Consider the following 16646-nt stretch of genomic DNA (forward strand, 5'->3'; position numbering starts at 1 on the left):
TTTTTGACTGTCTAAACAGAGCATAACCTCCATTGTTCTGCCTCTGTCCTTCCATTCAACAATAATCAGGGAAGAATACTCTCTTCTTTTCACTCAGGTTCCACCAGAGCTTCCTCCAAGAGAGTATTCTTCCAATCCATCCCAGACCGCCCTTCTTCTTCAGGAAGCTAAAGCTCTACTTTGTCTCCATGCCAGGCTTGTACTCACAGACCTCCCATCAGTAGATTTCGGGTGGGGAGTCTGCATTACCAATACAGAGTGCTACCCTTTGGCCTGGCTTCATCTCCCAGAGTGTTCATCAAGTGCCTAGTGGTGGTAGTAGCAGCTTTAAGGAACCATGGTCTTCACGTGTTCCTTTACCTAGACGACTGACTCATCAAAGATTCAACATCTCAGGGGGTTATTGTAGCGACCCAATGGTCTATGTGGTTCCTACACAGCTTGGGATTTGAAATCAATTTTTCCAAATCCCAACTTCAGCCCTCTCAAAATCTACAGTTCATCAGTGCTGTTCTGGACACTATCCAACTCAGAGCATTCCTTCTGCAACAATGTCTGGAGGCTCTTCTTCAACTCTGTCATGCAGTGTCTTCCTGCTCTTCAATCTCAGCGAGACACATGATGGTATTCCTAGGTCACATGGCCTCCACAGTACAAGTGACTCTTTTTGCCAGACTTCACCTCAGAATTCCTCAGTGGACCCTGGCATCTCAGTGGACGCAGGCTTGCGACCCACTCTCTCGACACATTACAGTCACTCCTTTGTTGAGACAGTCTCTCCGCTGGTGTATGCTCTCTTCCAATCTCTCCAGAGGTTTGCTGTTTCAAACACCCCCTCATCAGACGGTCCTCACAACAGATTCCTCGACCTACTCTTGGAGGGCTCATCTCGATGGTCTCCATACTCAAGGCCACTGGACCAGTACAGATTGTCAGTGTCACATCAATTTGTTGGACCTCAGAGCAATCTTCTATGCTCTCAAAGCTTTTCAACATCTTCTTCACGACCAGGTAGTCTTCATTCAGACGGACAACCAAGTCACCATGTACTATGTCAACAAACTGGGGTGGGACGGGATCTCCCTCCCTTTGTCAAGAAGCTCTGAAGGTTTCGGAGTGGGCAACCTCCACAACACCTTCTTGAAAGCTGTCTACATCCAAGGGGCGAAAAACTGGTGGACAAATTGAGTCGTCTTCTGCAACCTCACGAATAGACACTCAATTCCTCGCCTCTTCATCACATTTTTTTCGCAGTGGGGATCTCCTCAGATAGATCTCTTTGCATCTCCCCACAACCACAAACTGCCTCAGTTCCGCTTCAGGATATATTCTCCTCATCGCCTCAAGGCAGATGCTTTTCTACTGGAATAGATGAATCGCTTCCTGTATGCATTCCCTCTCATTCTCAAGACTCTTGTCAAGTTGAAGAACAATCATGCCACCATGATTCAGATAGCTCCTCGGTGGCCGAGACAACCTTGGTACTCCCTTCTACTTCAACTCAGTAGCAGGGAGCCATATCTTCTACCAGTTTTTCCGTCTCTATTTACACAGAGTCAGGGGTCTCTACTTCATCCCAACCTGCAGTCTCTGCACCTGACAGCTTGGTACCTCTCAACATAACTCCTCTTCAGTTTTCTCAACCTGTAAGAGACATTTTAGAGGCTTCTAGAAAGCCTACCACTAGACAATGCTACCATCAAAAATGGGCTAGATTTTCTACGTGGTGCATCTCTCATGATAAGGAACCTCAAGATTCCTCCTTATCTTTTGTTCTAGATTATCTTTTGCACTTTTCCACCTCTGGCCTCAAGTCTACATTCGATCCAAGTCCATTGCTGCTTTCCACCCAGCCTCTCTGCTCATCCGGTGGTTTCAAAATTTATGAAAGGACTTTTCAATATTAAACCTCCTCTCAAACCGCCTCCAGTGGTTTGGGTTCTCAATGTTGTTCTTGCTCAATTGATGAAGCCTTCATTTGAACCAATGTCTACGGCTCATCTGAAGTATCTCACTTGGAAAGTGATGTTTCTCATCGCCCTCACATCTGCTCGAAGAGTCAATGAGCTGCAAGCTTTAGTTGCTGACCCACCTTTCACAGTGTTCCATTATGACAAGGTGGGTACTTCGTATTCATCCTAAATTCTTACCTAAAGTGGTTTCAGAATTTCATCTCAACCAATCCATTGTTCTTCCAGTGTTTTTTTCCAAAGCCTCATTCTCACTCTGGAGAATCAGCTCTTCATACTCTGGACTGTAAACATGCTTTGGCCTTCTACTTGGAATGCACCAAACCACATAGAACTGCTCCTCAACTTTTTGTCTCCCTCGATCCAAAGAAGTTGGGACATCCACTCTCTAAGCATACCATCTCCAACTGGATGGCTGCTTGTATTTCTTTCTGCTATGCCCAGGCTGGACTACATCTATAGAGTCGAGTCACAGCCCATAAAGTCAGAGCCATGGCGGCTTCAGTAGCTTTCCTCAGATCCACTCCTATTGAGGAAATTTGTACAGCTGCCGCCTGGTCCTCGGTTCATACTTTCACCTCTCATTATTTTCTGGATGTTTTCTCCAGACGGGATGGCCATTTTGGCCAGAGAGTATTATAAAATTTATTCTCCTAAGTTGCCAACGCTCCCACCATCCCATTCTGGTTAGCTTGGAGGTCACCCATATGTGAGAATAGGCTGCCTGCTTGTCCTGGGATAAGCACAGTTACTTACCGTAACAGTTGTTATCCAGGGACAGCAGGCAGCTATTTTCACAACCCACCCACCTCCTCTGGTTAGCTTCTCTGCTAGCTATCTGAACTGAGGAGACTCGCCCTGTGCTGGGTGGGAGGGCACTCACGCATGCGCGGTGTGGCTGACTCGAAACTTCTAAAGTTTTCTACAAGCAAGTATGCTTGCGAGGCTGTCCGCATCAGGGCTCCGTAGATGACGACCTGCTGTCCCTGGATAACCACTGTTACGGAAAGTAACTGAGCTTTCTGAACATTTTATTTAGTAGGGAAGGAAAGCCCCCACATAGGTGGAAGCAGCAATTTAGGTGGATAGTTCTGCTGCAGGTATTTACAGAATCCCCCAATTTGTTTGGACAAGTTCTAGAACAAGTCCTGGAGAAATTCAAGGTACCCCCAGGGGTGACCTTACTTCAATATGTGGATGATTCTGTAGTGTCAGGGAAAAAGAAGGGAGTGGTGATAGAAGCCACTAATGCCCTACTAAATTTTCTGGGAGAACTGGGTCTTAGGGTGAAGAAGACCAGATTGCAGTATGTGGAAAAAGAAGTGAAATATTTGGAACATTTGATAAGTGAGGGAAAAAGAAGAATCAATCCAGAGAGGATCAAGGGGATTGTAGAGCTTCCCCCTTCCAAAAACTAAAATATCTGGGTTTAACAGGCTATTGCAGATTATGGATTGATTCATCTGATTAGAAAAGAAAGGGGGTTATATCTTAAACTCCTGAAGGATGAGCCAAACATCTTGAAGTGGACAGAGCAGGATGAGAGAGTGGTGGTGGACTGAAAGAGAGTCTGATTATAGCCCCAGTATTGGCGTTGCCTCCCTAGACAAGCCCTTCCACTTGTTTGCTACGGTAGACTAGGGTGCGGCTCTGGGACCCAGAACTGACCCAGAACTGGGGAGGGAAACATCAACCAGTGGCTTACTTGTCAAAATTACTAGATCATATTTTACGAGGATGGCCTGAGTGTGTACAAGCAGTTGCGGCTACAGCCCTTCTGGTGGAAAAGAGCAGGAACTTGACTTTTAGGGGAGCCTTCATAGTAAGCACCTCACATCAGGTTAGAACCACTTTAAATCAAAAGGCTAGGAGGTGGCTGACCAATTCCAAAATGTTGAACTATGAAGCCATCCTGGTGGAAAAAGATGATTTAGTGCTAACAACAGACACTTGTCTCAATCCAGCTATCTTCTTACGGAAGGGAGAAATAGTGGGCGGGGAGAAACGTGAACATAATTGCTTAGATATTATTGAATATCAGACTAAAATACGACCAGATTTGAAAGACATGCCATTACATGAAGGCTGTCGGTTGTTTATTGACTGCTCCTCAAGAATAGTGGAAGGAAAAAGACATGGCTATGCAAATGCAGATGGGATGGGGAGGAGCAGCAGAGGCGTGACAGTTACCCAACATTTGTTCATCTCAAACCTGTGATTTATACGCCCTCAATCAAGCCTTGCAACTGCTAAAAGAGAGGGAGGGAACAATATATACTGATTCTAAATATGCCTTTAGAGTAGTGCAAACTTTTGGGAAAATCGGGGATGAGAGTGGATTAATCAACATCAAGGGAAAGGAGATGATACACGGGGAACTAGTTAAACAAATTTTGGAGAATCTCCTCCTCCCAAAAGAAAGCGGTGGTCCATTGTAAACGGACACCAAAAAGGACATATACTGGAAGCAAGGGGAAATAGGCTAACTGATGAGGCAGCAAAGGAGGCTGCCTTGGAATCAGAGGTGGTGACAATATGTACTTTAACCCCTAGAATACCAGGTTGCACAATAACTCCTATATTTATTAGTGGGGAGGAGGATAAATTGAATAGACTAGGAGCTGTTAAAACAACAGAGGATAAATGAGTGCTACCAGACAGGAGACAAATTAAATAAACAACTTATGTGGGAAATGTTATCAGTACTACCTCAAGGGAGTCACTGGGGTGGGCAGGCTATGTGTGACTTAGCCTTGAGGGAATATGAATGCCTAGGGATTTACACTGTGGCTAAACTAATTTGTGACCGTGTGTAACTTGTAAGAAAGTGTTGCGGAGGCAACCTTTGGGAGGCCAACAGCCAGGACTGAGGCTATGTCAGAGTATCCAGGTAGATTTCACTGAACTACCCCCAGTGGGTAGGTTCAAATATATTCTGGTACTGGTAGACCATTTAACTGGGTGAGTTGAGGCTTATCTCATGACCACGGCCACAGCAACCAGGGTGGCCAAGATAGTGGAGAACATAGACTCAGACCAGAGAACTCACTTTATCTCTAGGGTATTCCAGGGTATTATGACAGGATTGGGAATATCCTGGAAATTCCATACTCCTTGGCATCCACTTTTGTCAGGATGGGTGGAGCGGATGAATCAAACAATGAAGAAACAATTAGCCAAACTGATTCTAGAAACCAAATTGACTTAGACTAAGTGCTTGCCCCTTGCACTCCTGAGAATAAGGACTGCACCAAGAAAAGATCTAGGGGTGTCTCCCTATGAAATGTTTGGCTTACTATATGTGGGCACTAGGGGGGGGGACTCCCACTGCATGAGACAAATAACCTATTCCTTAAACAGTATATACTGGTGCTGTCTTCATCTTTGTCTCTCCTCAGAAATAAGGGGTTCATAGCTCAAAGCTCAAACACTGCCCTTGGAGTTTGCAGTCCATGACCTGAAGCCAGGTGAATGGGTGCTGATGAAATCGTAGAAAGAAACCAAGCTACAGCCTGAATGGGAGGGACCATGCCAGATCTTACTCACTACAGAGACTGCTGTGTGAACCGAGAGAGAGAGGGTGGACCCACTACACCAGGATCAAGGGACCAGTAAAAGCTTCTGCCGAGTGGCAGTGGAGGATTAAGTGACTTGCCCAGGGTCACAAGGAGCAGCATGGAGTTTGAGCTGAGGGTGCGGAGGCTGTAGCTCTAACCACTGCACCACATTCTCCTCCTCATGACTGTGTCACACTCTCCTCCTAATATATCTCTTATAATTCTGCAGCCTCTGCACCATACTAGCTATAGCACAAATGAATAAACTGCATGCCCCAACCCAGAATTCATACTTTAACCCTGGTTACATTAGATACAAATTTTATTAACCTTTTTTTTAGCAGCAGTATTCCTACAGCGTTCAATTGATGCTGGATAGATTCATCCAACCTGGAATCTTGGCGTAGCCATATTATTCTGCATTAGACTTGACAGCAATTCAATGCCGTCACATATTCAGCTGAAAAGTAACGTTTTAAAAACAAGACTGAGACTCCTGCTGCAGGCCGAGTGGCTGAAACTCGATTTGTCTCGTCCTGTTTTCCAGGTTTGCATTAAAGATTCGTAGCACCGCTAGGTTATTTCCACTGTTTGGTGTTGTTTCTATCACTGTGCAACATGGCCCCCAAATGTTACCAGTGCTCTCGTCGCATCCATTGCATCACATCTGCAAGGGAAGCCAATGGACAGGGTGTAAGTTTGGTGCCGCAGCTTCCCTTGTGCCCTGAGCAGCTGCACATAGCTATGGCCTGGGAATTGTGGAGCCAGGGAGGAGACAGGCAGGCCAGGGTAGTGTTACCAGGAAAACTTGGACATGTTCTCTTTGTAGGAGACTGTCAAGGTGCCCGGAGGGATTTCCAAAACCTGGCCATTTGCACGGGTTTTGGAAGTCCCCCGAACTCAGGATCATGTCTGGAGGGTCTCTGTGTGCAGAGTCCCTTTCAGACGCTGCCCCTGAGCTCAGGGAAGTTCATGTAGGGGCAAGGCTGTGGGCAGAACGGGCGGGGCTAGATGTCCTCTCTTTTTGTTTATTTTTTTTAAAAAAGAAATTTGGCAACCCTAAGCCAGGGACATGAGCAAGACTAAGAGTTCTCTGCTTTGATCCAGGCGTATCCCCTCTTCTGTTCTCTGCAAGTTGCACAGAATTACATGAAAAAAAAAAAGTGGCAGAACTGTGTTCCAGAAATAATCATGTATATAATTTACCACATTTTCTCTAATAATACTGCCCCCTTATTTCTGCATCAAAAATCTGTAAATTTCATCCTTACAAGCCAAATTTAAATTTCTTCCAATAATAGCCCACCCCCCAGAATTCACATTGCTCTCCTTTACCTTCTATCCCCTCCCCGTCCAATGACCGGATCCCTCTTCTTACCTTTACTCACGGTTCTGGTGTGGGTCAGTATGGGACCTTGAACATGCACTAAGACTCAAGGCTTTGAGTGGAGGAGAGCAATGCTGGTTACCACTGGGGAGCAGGGTGGAGTAGAGAAAATTTGCTCCCATTAATAGCCCACACTAGACTTCAGAAAATCCATTGTTTCCAATAGTCTGAGCGATTATTAGAGAGAATACGGTACCTTAGATAAAGTCATGTGGTTGGTAAGTTAGTCCACTGGAATGCATAGAAATAATTTACTAAAAAATCAAGGAAGCTAATAAAAAACTACATTGTTATTCCAACAAAAAGGTATGACTATATTCCATTTGTTGTTTTTAGTTTTATTTATTAACCTTTATTTCTATGTTGAATACAATAATGGCTTTATTATTAAACAATGAAATGAGGTATTAGCCAGTCAGGTATTTTTGTCCACTTTCATGTGAAATACTCTTATTTCATAAGATAGCATGTGCAAGGATAGTGGACACCCTAGGTGAAACGTCAGCCTTAATGGCCCCCCTACCCTCCACCCCCATCCCTGTAATTTTGAATATTAAACTCAACAAATCATGATGATCCCATCACCACCTCTCCCATTAAAAAAAATCCTATAAAATTGGACACTGTACGGCTCCCCTGACAAAATAGCCCAGACGAAATAGCCCTTGACAAGATAGCCCCTGTAACACAAGAGCCCGTGACATTTCTTCTCTCTCCATGTCGGCCATCCATCTCTCTACATCCCTAGCTGCCCTGTCCAGCATCTGCTAGCTTAGTGTCCCTATCCACCCCTTTTCAAAACATTTTACTGTCTCTAATAACAAAATAATCCTGTTCTTCCCCGCTCTCATCCTTTCCTCCCACACCACCAGTTCAGCATGCCTCCCTCTTTATCCCCCCAATCTGTCTCATGGTCTGGCAAAATTCCTTCTCTTCATATGTGGGTCCAGCATCTCTCCTCTGTTCCACTTCCCCCCCAAACCCAACCTGGTCTCTCTTCCCTCCTCCAGTCTGCCTAAGACTGACCCTGAGCAAATATTTTGGCTCACGGCAGCAGCATTATGGGTAAAACAGGAGCAGCCCTTTTTGTCAGGGCCCAATTGTAGGTGGGCCTTTTTGTCAGGGCTATTTGATCTGGTACCACATTGTACTGTTGTTTTCATTTGACCACTCTTTGCTTCCCTCAGAAGCTGCTGCCTTAGGCAACCACCTAGTCTTGTTTGTTGAGCTAACCCTGAAACCTGGATGTGGTAGAGGAAAGGCCCTGTCGAAGCTGGCCATGAACAGCCTGTTTACAGCGCTGCCACTGCTGCTTTGGGTAAGGAACGGAGGGTTGGAGGGTCAGGACTTTTGCCGCTGCTATTGCTTTGGGGCACAGCGGAAGGGAGGAGGGGTTGGTAGGTCAGGACCACTGCTGCAACCTTGGATAAGTAATGGGAGTCCAGGAGGCCAGACCCATGCGGAGGGAGAGAGGGCAGACCAGTGGGGGGCAGTGGACCAGGTGTGTGTGTGTGTTTGGAGGGTCCATCAGGGTGAAGGGTTGGGGAGGGGCAGAATCAATGCAGTGGCCAGGGAGGAGATAGGTGGGGGAGAAGGGTGGAGTTAAATGGTGCAGGCTCTGGATGTTGGGGTGTGGTTGGGTGAAGAGGGTTAAAGTAATGGGGAGGGGAGAGTTGCAGTACCATGGGGAGGGGCAGGGGAGAGATGCGAGAGAAATTGGTCCTGGGGTGGGGTACAAGAGAAAGGGTAAAAAAGGAAGAGAAGGTGGGTGTGGGTGGAATATAGGGACAGGAAGAATGGCCTTGGAGGCAATGGAGAGGAAGGATAGATAGGAATGGAGTTGGGACTGAAAGGATGATAAATGCAGTGGAGGACTGATGAGGGCCAAAAGGGTACAGAGGACTAAGGAAATGGTGATGGATAGCGTCGGGAGCCTATAGAAGAAAGAAAGAAAGACATAAAGACAGGGGGCAGGGAGAGAGAAAGAAAGACAGGGCAGGCAGAGAGACAGAAAGACAACAGGAGAGAGAGAGACATAAAGAAAGAAATTCTACACATCTATTCTAGCACCCGTTAATGTAACGGGCTTAAACACTAGTTTAATATAAGAAAGTTCAGTATGTAATTCAATAAGGAGAGAATTCCATAAAGTATGGCACTGAAGAAGAAAAAGGAGAATTGGCTGTGTGGAAGTGAATCTTACCAGATGAACTAAGAGCAAGTGCAACTGTTGTATATTAGAGGAACACAGGTTTGTAATTGGAGTGTATGGCACCAAAAATTTTGATAAATAATCGGATTGACCTGAATGTAAAGCTTTAAAAGTTAGTCATAGCTTTGTGCATTAATTAAAATTTTACATGGAGCCAATGAAGTGGAGTCATATAGTCATATCTCTGAGAATTGTTCAGGATCCTAACAGCAATATTTTGTACTGTTTGTAATTTAGGAGCTATTTTTGGAAGACCAGTGTAAATTATATTACAGTAGTCTAACATGGATCAAGGATTCACAACTTGACTTATCAATGGAAGGACGGATTGATCAAATTTGATGTAATGATTCAAAACAAGATCTAGTCACAGAAGTTGGTTGTTTACTAAATGACAATGAAACATCTAGATGTACTCCTAAGTACCTCATGGTCTCTAATAATTTAATAGACTTGTCTCGCAAAACTGGGGCAATAAAAGGAAAACTGGGAGTATCTGTAATCCAAATCCCAGTGGTCTTTTGAGGATTTAAAACTAACTTATTATTTGATGCCCATTCTTCGATCATATCAAGACATGATTTTAAAGAGGTAAATTAAGACCATCCAGTCTCTGTAGAAAAACTAATAATATATCGTCAGCATAAAAATAACTTTTAATTTGAAATTCTTGGATCCTTAAAGCTAAAGGACTTAAAAAGATATTTAATAATAAAGGAGAAAGAACAGAATCTTGAGGTACTCCACACGAAAGCTTATTAAAAGAGGAAATTGATGATGAAAATTATACTTTAAATGCCCTTTCTCTTAGGAACAAATGATACCATTTGAGTACTGTCATACACAACCCTAACTACTCTAAGTGAGATAATAAGAGAGAATGGCTAACTAGATCAAATGAACCCCTGACAAAAAGGCCCACCATTGTTTTACCCATACTGCTGCTGCTTTGAGCTGCCTGTCTTAGGCAGACTGGAGGAGAAAGATACTATGATGGGGATACTTGAAGAGAGATATACTGGGATGGGGGAGTGGGGGTGGAACAGAGAAGGAGAGAGGGAGTTATGCCAGACTATGGGAGGGGGACAGGAATACAGAGGAAGAAGCTGGACCCAGGGTGTAGGACGAAGAGGGAGAGGAGGGACAGGGTTATTGTGTTATTAGAGACATGGACACAGGAAAATGCTGGAAAAGGGGTGGGTAGGATCACTAAGATTGCAGTTGGTGGGCCAGGACAGATAGGGATACAGAGAGAAAAATGGATGGCAGGACACACACACATACATATCAATGCTCCCTCTAAGGACTGGCTGGGTGTGTGCAAATTTTTTCTCATGTGAGTGACAAGTTCTAAAAAAAAAAAAAATTTCTGTGAGCAACAAATTCTAAAAGCCAATAATTTTCCATATTTGCAAGTAATTTTGTGAGTGAACATGTCAAATTTCTAAGTAACACTCCTAGAATGTAAGAGCAATTGCTCACGTGCTCAGTTTTGAGGGAAATACTTCCAACATTTAACATCAACTTCATTCAGGACATGACACTAAATTTCATAAGAATCAGTTGAGTTATGTGGAAGATACAACAAAAAAAATTTTGATGTGGGGTTGTGTTTTTGGGGGTTATTTTTCCAGTCACTGTGTGTGAATGCATATATATATTTGGTAAAACACCTCCTCAGGAACAACTTTGGTGCCTCCATACAAGGCCAAAAGGGTATTAGTGGGGAAGATATTTTCTCTCTCTTTTACTCTGACCTGTGTTACTCTGGCAGGATCAGGGCTGGGTTATCCTATAGCCCAGGGTGTCGGTGCTAAAGGTCACCACATGCCAAAGGCTGTGACATCACCGGCTCATAAGTTAAGCTACCCTGATGCAGCTGCCCAGTCCTGGCAGGTTGTGGCTTCATATGCCAGCTGCCCTGATGGGGGAGGGCCAACATCAGTGGCAGAGGAGGGAAGCGCAGCACCTCCCTTCTCTAATGCCACTGTTTGACACTGACACTGGCCTATGAAGCTGCATCCTGCCGAGGGAAGAGAGAAGTAACCGGAATCAGGGCATGGACGTAGGGGTGGATGATGTCACGTGATGACTGCGCTTGTGCGGATGCCCTCCTGCATGAAGGAAAGCTTTTCAAAATCTGGACAAAGTGCCGGGTTTTGAAAAGCCGTCCGGACCTCCAGACACATGTCCTCACAAAGAGAACATGTCCGGGGAAATCCAGACATCAGGTAACCCTACCTTGACAGGATTCACAGATTCCACAGAGCAGAGATATCACTGAGCCCTCTCTTGTCATTTCAGTTATTCCAGCCCTGAGAGAAACCCCCCCCCTCCCCTCCCCTCTCCTCAAGTAGAAAGAGAAGGGCACAGAAATTTTCCTACTCTTTTCTTTAGAATTCCAGCCCTCTGGGGGCTAAACTCTGCAACTGCAGCTTTTCAATAAACCCTTTATTTTGTCTACTTCCAGTCCACACTCCACTTTCCTGATTGTCAACTGCCACATTCCATCAAAGAACTTACCCCGGCTCTTCCAGGGTCGCCCTACCTTCCCTACCTAGGTATCAGGATGAGGCATTTGCCTGGCCATCAAAAACATCTCTGCCAGACAGGAAAGCGACACGTCTGATAAAAGGGATGGAAAACCTTTCATACGCTGAGAGATTGGAGAAACTGGTTCTCTTTTCCCTGGAGAAGAGGAGATTTAGAGGAGATATGATAGAGACTTATAAGATCATGAGGGGCATAGAGAGAGGGACAGATTCTTAAAACTTTTATAAAATAAAAGAACAAGAGGGCATTCAGAAAAGTTGAAAGGGGACAGATTCAAAACAAATGCTAGGAAGTTCTTCTTTACCCAGCAGGTGGTGGACACCTGGAATGCGCTTCCAGAGGACGTAATAGGGCAGACTACGGTACTGGGGTTTAAGAAAGGATTGGACAATTTACTGCTGGAAAAGGGGATAGAAGGATATAAATAGAGTATCACTTGGATCTGTTGGGCCGTCGCGTGAGCGGACTGCTGGGCATGATGGACCTCAGGTCTGACCCAGCAGAGGCATTGCTTATGTTCTTATGTTCACCATTTGTGCCTAGTAAGTTAGATAATTTGCATATGCTGTGACTTTTTCCATATATAGGACACACTGAGTTCAGAATGGAGTTGGAAGGAAGAAACGGAAAAGATGCATTTTTTTTTTTAAACTGCTACACAGAGGGGCTTGATCTTGGGTTGAAGCTTGGGAAAGGTCTGTTGGCACCGTGTCTGCATTACCTATTGACTCGACTTGCATGCTGTCTTCAGCAGACTCATTGCTTAGTTCAATCTACACAGTGTTAAATTCTACAATTGTGCACTTGTTTGCTTTCCTTTACTGTGTGAGGAAACCACTCTGGGCTAGATTCACGAAGCAAACCAATCGTGTACCAATCAGTTTGAGACCCCTTTGCAACCAGATTTCTCTCGGGCCCCGTTCACTAACCTCTCCTGTGATCCACTTCGAATCCATGCATGCGAAGGAGGAGAAACGCATGCAAGTAGACATGGAACGTGATTCACCAATTAAATTTTGGAAACCGACTGGGCTGACCGATCAACTCAAGAAGCGACTGCTGGGGACCAGTCGAAAACATCTTTCCGACTCTCCAGCTCCATAGAAGCCCTGCTCTCTGCACGCCCTTCTCTCTGCTGCCCCGAATCTCTCCTGCCTGCCGTCCCAAAGCTCTTTCCCGGATCTTTCCTGCCTGCTCTGCCCCGAATCGCCGCCCTGCTCTGCCCCGATGATGTCTCCTGCCTGCTCTACCCTGAATCGCCGCCTGGTTTTCTCCTGCCTGCCGCCCCGAATCTCTCCTGCCCTTCCCTGTGCTGCGAGCCCGTGGGCTAAAAAGTTTAAAAAAGTAGTAAAAAAAATAAAAAAGTCGCAGCTCGGACGGGGGTCTAGATGCATGCGCAGACAATCTACAGATGGTATGCGCATGCATCAGGATCGCACACCAGCGATCCGTGCCGGCAGATGGCGTTCCTCCGATTGCCCCCATCTGCATATTGGACTTTGAAGAATTCATCGGACCTGCCTGGATCGGGCAGGTTTGTGAATCTAGCCCTTTGTGTCAAGGGAAGCTAGAGGTGCAGGCAGGACGCCTGAAGCAAGGGGCTTGCTTTCAATTGTTTACCTCTTTTCACTGACTTAGTCTGACTTCCATCCTGGCTCAAATTTCACTAGTACTAGAAGCCAGGTGAGGTGGGAGGGGGAGGTGTGGCTCTGATTCAGGGACCTTCCCAGTGAGTCACTGAGGAAAGGTGATGAACAGAACAAAAGGTGGGTCACAGACTTTAATGACTCTCTGGATTGTGCATAGCCCTACCTAGTATCTCAGAATGCTGGTTTTAAACCTTCACAAAACTTATTTTCATGGTGCATGCACTATTGGGTTTCTTAGCTTTTTTAAGCTCTTTCACTGTTTACACAAACTTGCTAGGTCACACCAGTCCACAAGACATTAATTTGGTTCTGGTCTGAAAGTTTCTTGCTGCTTACTGTTTGATTGCCCTTTGCTGTTGAAACAGATTGCAGAAGGCTATTCTTTCAGAAGCACTTCCTTATATCCTCTTTAATTTTAAGCCTTTTTACACTCCCAAGTGACTTGTCCTAGAAATCCTGATTCCTGTACCTTAATAAGGAGCTTCTACGTATCTGACTGTCTTCCCTGCATCTGTGGGACCTCTCATCGCTCACTAATCAATGTAGCCATTTCTCTCTGCCTGGTAAATATGCTTCTGTTTGTTTCTGGGGACATCATTAGAGATTTAGGCCCTCCCACTCTGCCCCTCAACCCACCTGTCCCTAGGCTCACATCTTAAATAATAAAATGCTAGCCGCGCATGCGCACTTGCCTCGCGTGTTCCCTGATCCCTTTTCTGTCGGGATGTGGCAAGACAAGTGAGAACAGCGAATGCAGGAAGCGGAGTAAAAAAAAAAACAACCGAGCGAGCCGGGCCGCTGAGAAAGCGCGGGAGGCCTGGCCGGGCTGCGGACGGGTAAGGAGCTGGGGCAATGAGCCTTCCCTGCGGCTGAAATGGAGCCTGGCCACCCTCCGCGACAGACCACAGGAGTCCGTGTCCTTTTCCGCTCACCCCCCTTCCCGCGGACCCGACTACCTTGGCGATTCAAGCAGCGTGTGCACCAGTCTTCACACGCTGCTTCGGGCCCTTCTACTTCCCTGATTTGCTCTGCCGTGTCTCTGATGATGTCATCAGTGACGTGCCAGAGTAAATCAGGGCAGTAGAAGGACCCGAAGCAGCGTGTGAAGACTGCTGCACACGCTGCTTGAATCGCCGGGTAGGTAGTCAGGTCCGTGGGAAGGGAAGGGGGGGGGGCGCAAGGATTCTGGGGAGAATGGTAGACATCGGCCCTGTACTAACTCCCGTGGACAGGGGGAGCAGGAAGGGGTGCTGATGGACATGGGGGGGAATGAAGCGAGGCCTATTGCTGGACAGAGGGACCAGGAAGAGGTGATGATGGACAGGGGGGGGGAAAGGAAGGGAGGCTTATTGCTGGACAGGGGGAGCAGGAAGAGGTGCTGATGGACAGGGGGGAAATGAAGGGAGGCCTATTGCTGGACAGAGGGAGCAGGAAGAAGTGATGATGGACAGGAGGGGGAAAGGAAGGGAGGCTTATTGCTTGACAGGGGGAACAGGAAGAGGTGCTGATGGACAGGGGGGGAAATGAAGGGAGGCTTATTGCTTGACAGGGGGAGCAGGAAGAGGTGCTGATGGATGGGGGGGAAAGGAATGGAGGCCTATTGTTGGACAGGGGGAGCAGGAAGAAGTGCTGATGGACACGGGGGGGGGAATGGAGGCCTACTGCTGGAAATGGGGAGCAGGAAGAGGTGCTGATGGACAGGGGGGGAAATGAAGGGAGGCCTACTGGTGGACAGAGGGAGCAGGAAGAGGTGCTGATGGACAGGGGGGGAAATGAAGGGAGGCCTACTGGTGGACAGAGGGAGCAGGAAGAGGTGATGGACGGGGGGGGGGAAGGAATGGATGCCTATTGTTTGACAGGGGGAGCAGGAAGAGGTGCTGATGGACCGGGGGGGGAAATGAAGGGAGGCTTACTGCTGGACAGGGGGAGCAGGAAGAGGTGCTGATGGACAGGGGGGAGGTAAAACAAAGGGAGAAGGGCTGCTGCTGGATAAGGGAAGCAGTGAAGGGGTGGTGGTGGACACAGGGGAGGTAAAAATAAGGGAGAATGGACAGGAAAAAGCGGCTAAGGAGACAGAGAGAGAAAGAAATAAAGACAAACACACATATATTCTAGCACCCATTAATGTAACGGGCTATAAAGCTAGTTACATTTATACTTCTATTAATTAACCTCAACAATCTAGCTGATCCTGAGAAGTGAAAATCATCACTAATTGTGGATCATATTTCCAGGTGACCTTCTTGACTGTCACCAATTCGCCCCTTTGCTTATACTTAGAAACGAACTGGCTTGGTGGTAGAACTATTGTGGGATCAAATCCCAGCACTTCTCCTTGTGACCCTCAAAAAGTCTCTTAATCCCCCACTGCCTTCCACCTTGAATATGTAGCCACAAGAATGTACACAACTCCCATTCCCCCTCTCCCCTTCACTTATAACTGCTGCTTCAAAGTAACCTCTATACCACATCCACCCTCCTCACCAAGCAGACCTTAACAATCCACCAGCGGACTCCTCCCCAGGATAATGTCTGACCCATTTAAATCTACCTCACCCCAGATTAGGGTTACCAGATGTCTGGATTTCACCGGGCATGTCCTTTTAAGGCATGTCCGGGGTCCGGACAACTTTTCAAAACCTGGCACTTTGGGTTTTGAAATGCTTCCTGACATAATCACATCGGGAAGGGGCATCCACGCATGTGTGGATGCAACGTGATGATGTCACATGCGTGGATGCCGTCTGGGGGCAGGACTGGGGTGCAGAGTAGGGCGGGACAGAGGCGGAACTGGGGGCGTGGGCAAAGGTCTGGATTTTCCCAAAGGAAAATCTGGTAACCCTACCCCAGATCTCTTAGTCTATGGCTCCATTACACCTTCTTCTCTTGTTACTGACCTTACCCAATCTCCCCCTCCACCCCCAAACCAATGAATTTCTCAAGTCCTCATGGACCACTTTTTGAATTCACCACCTCACCACCCCTTCTATCGCCCACCTTCTTCACAGTTCTAAGGCTTCAACAGTTTCTCCCCCTCATTCAACTCTCCCCATCCTGTCTGATCGCATCTTGCTGACATCGCCATCATTGCACCTTTCCTACTTTGCTCTGCAGTCTCCTACTCCTACTTTGCTCGCTGCAGGGAGTCATCAACCCCAATCCTGTTCCTCCTAATTAACTCTCACTCTTCTCATACAGACCTCACCACAACATCTCCAATCTTCTCTGTTCCTCTCCCCTCCCCTTATTATGTGCTCTGTGGAATGCTCCATCTTCAACAAGATTGCTTACATTCATGACCTCTTTATCTCTCATTCT

Source organism: Geotrypetes seraphini, chromosome 6 (genome assembly GCF_902459505.1).
Source record: "Geotrypetes seraphini chromosome 6, aGeoSer1.1, whole genome shotgun sequence".
Classification (NCBI taxonomy): Eukaryota; Metazoa; Chordata; class Amphibia; order Gymnophiona; family Dermophiidae; genus Geotrypetes; species Geotrypetes seraphini.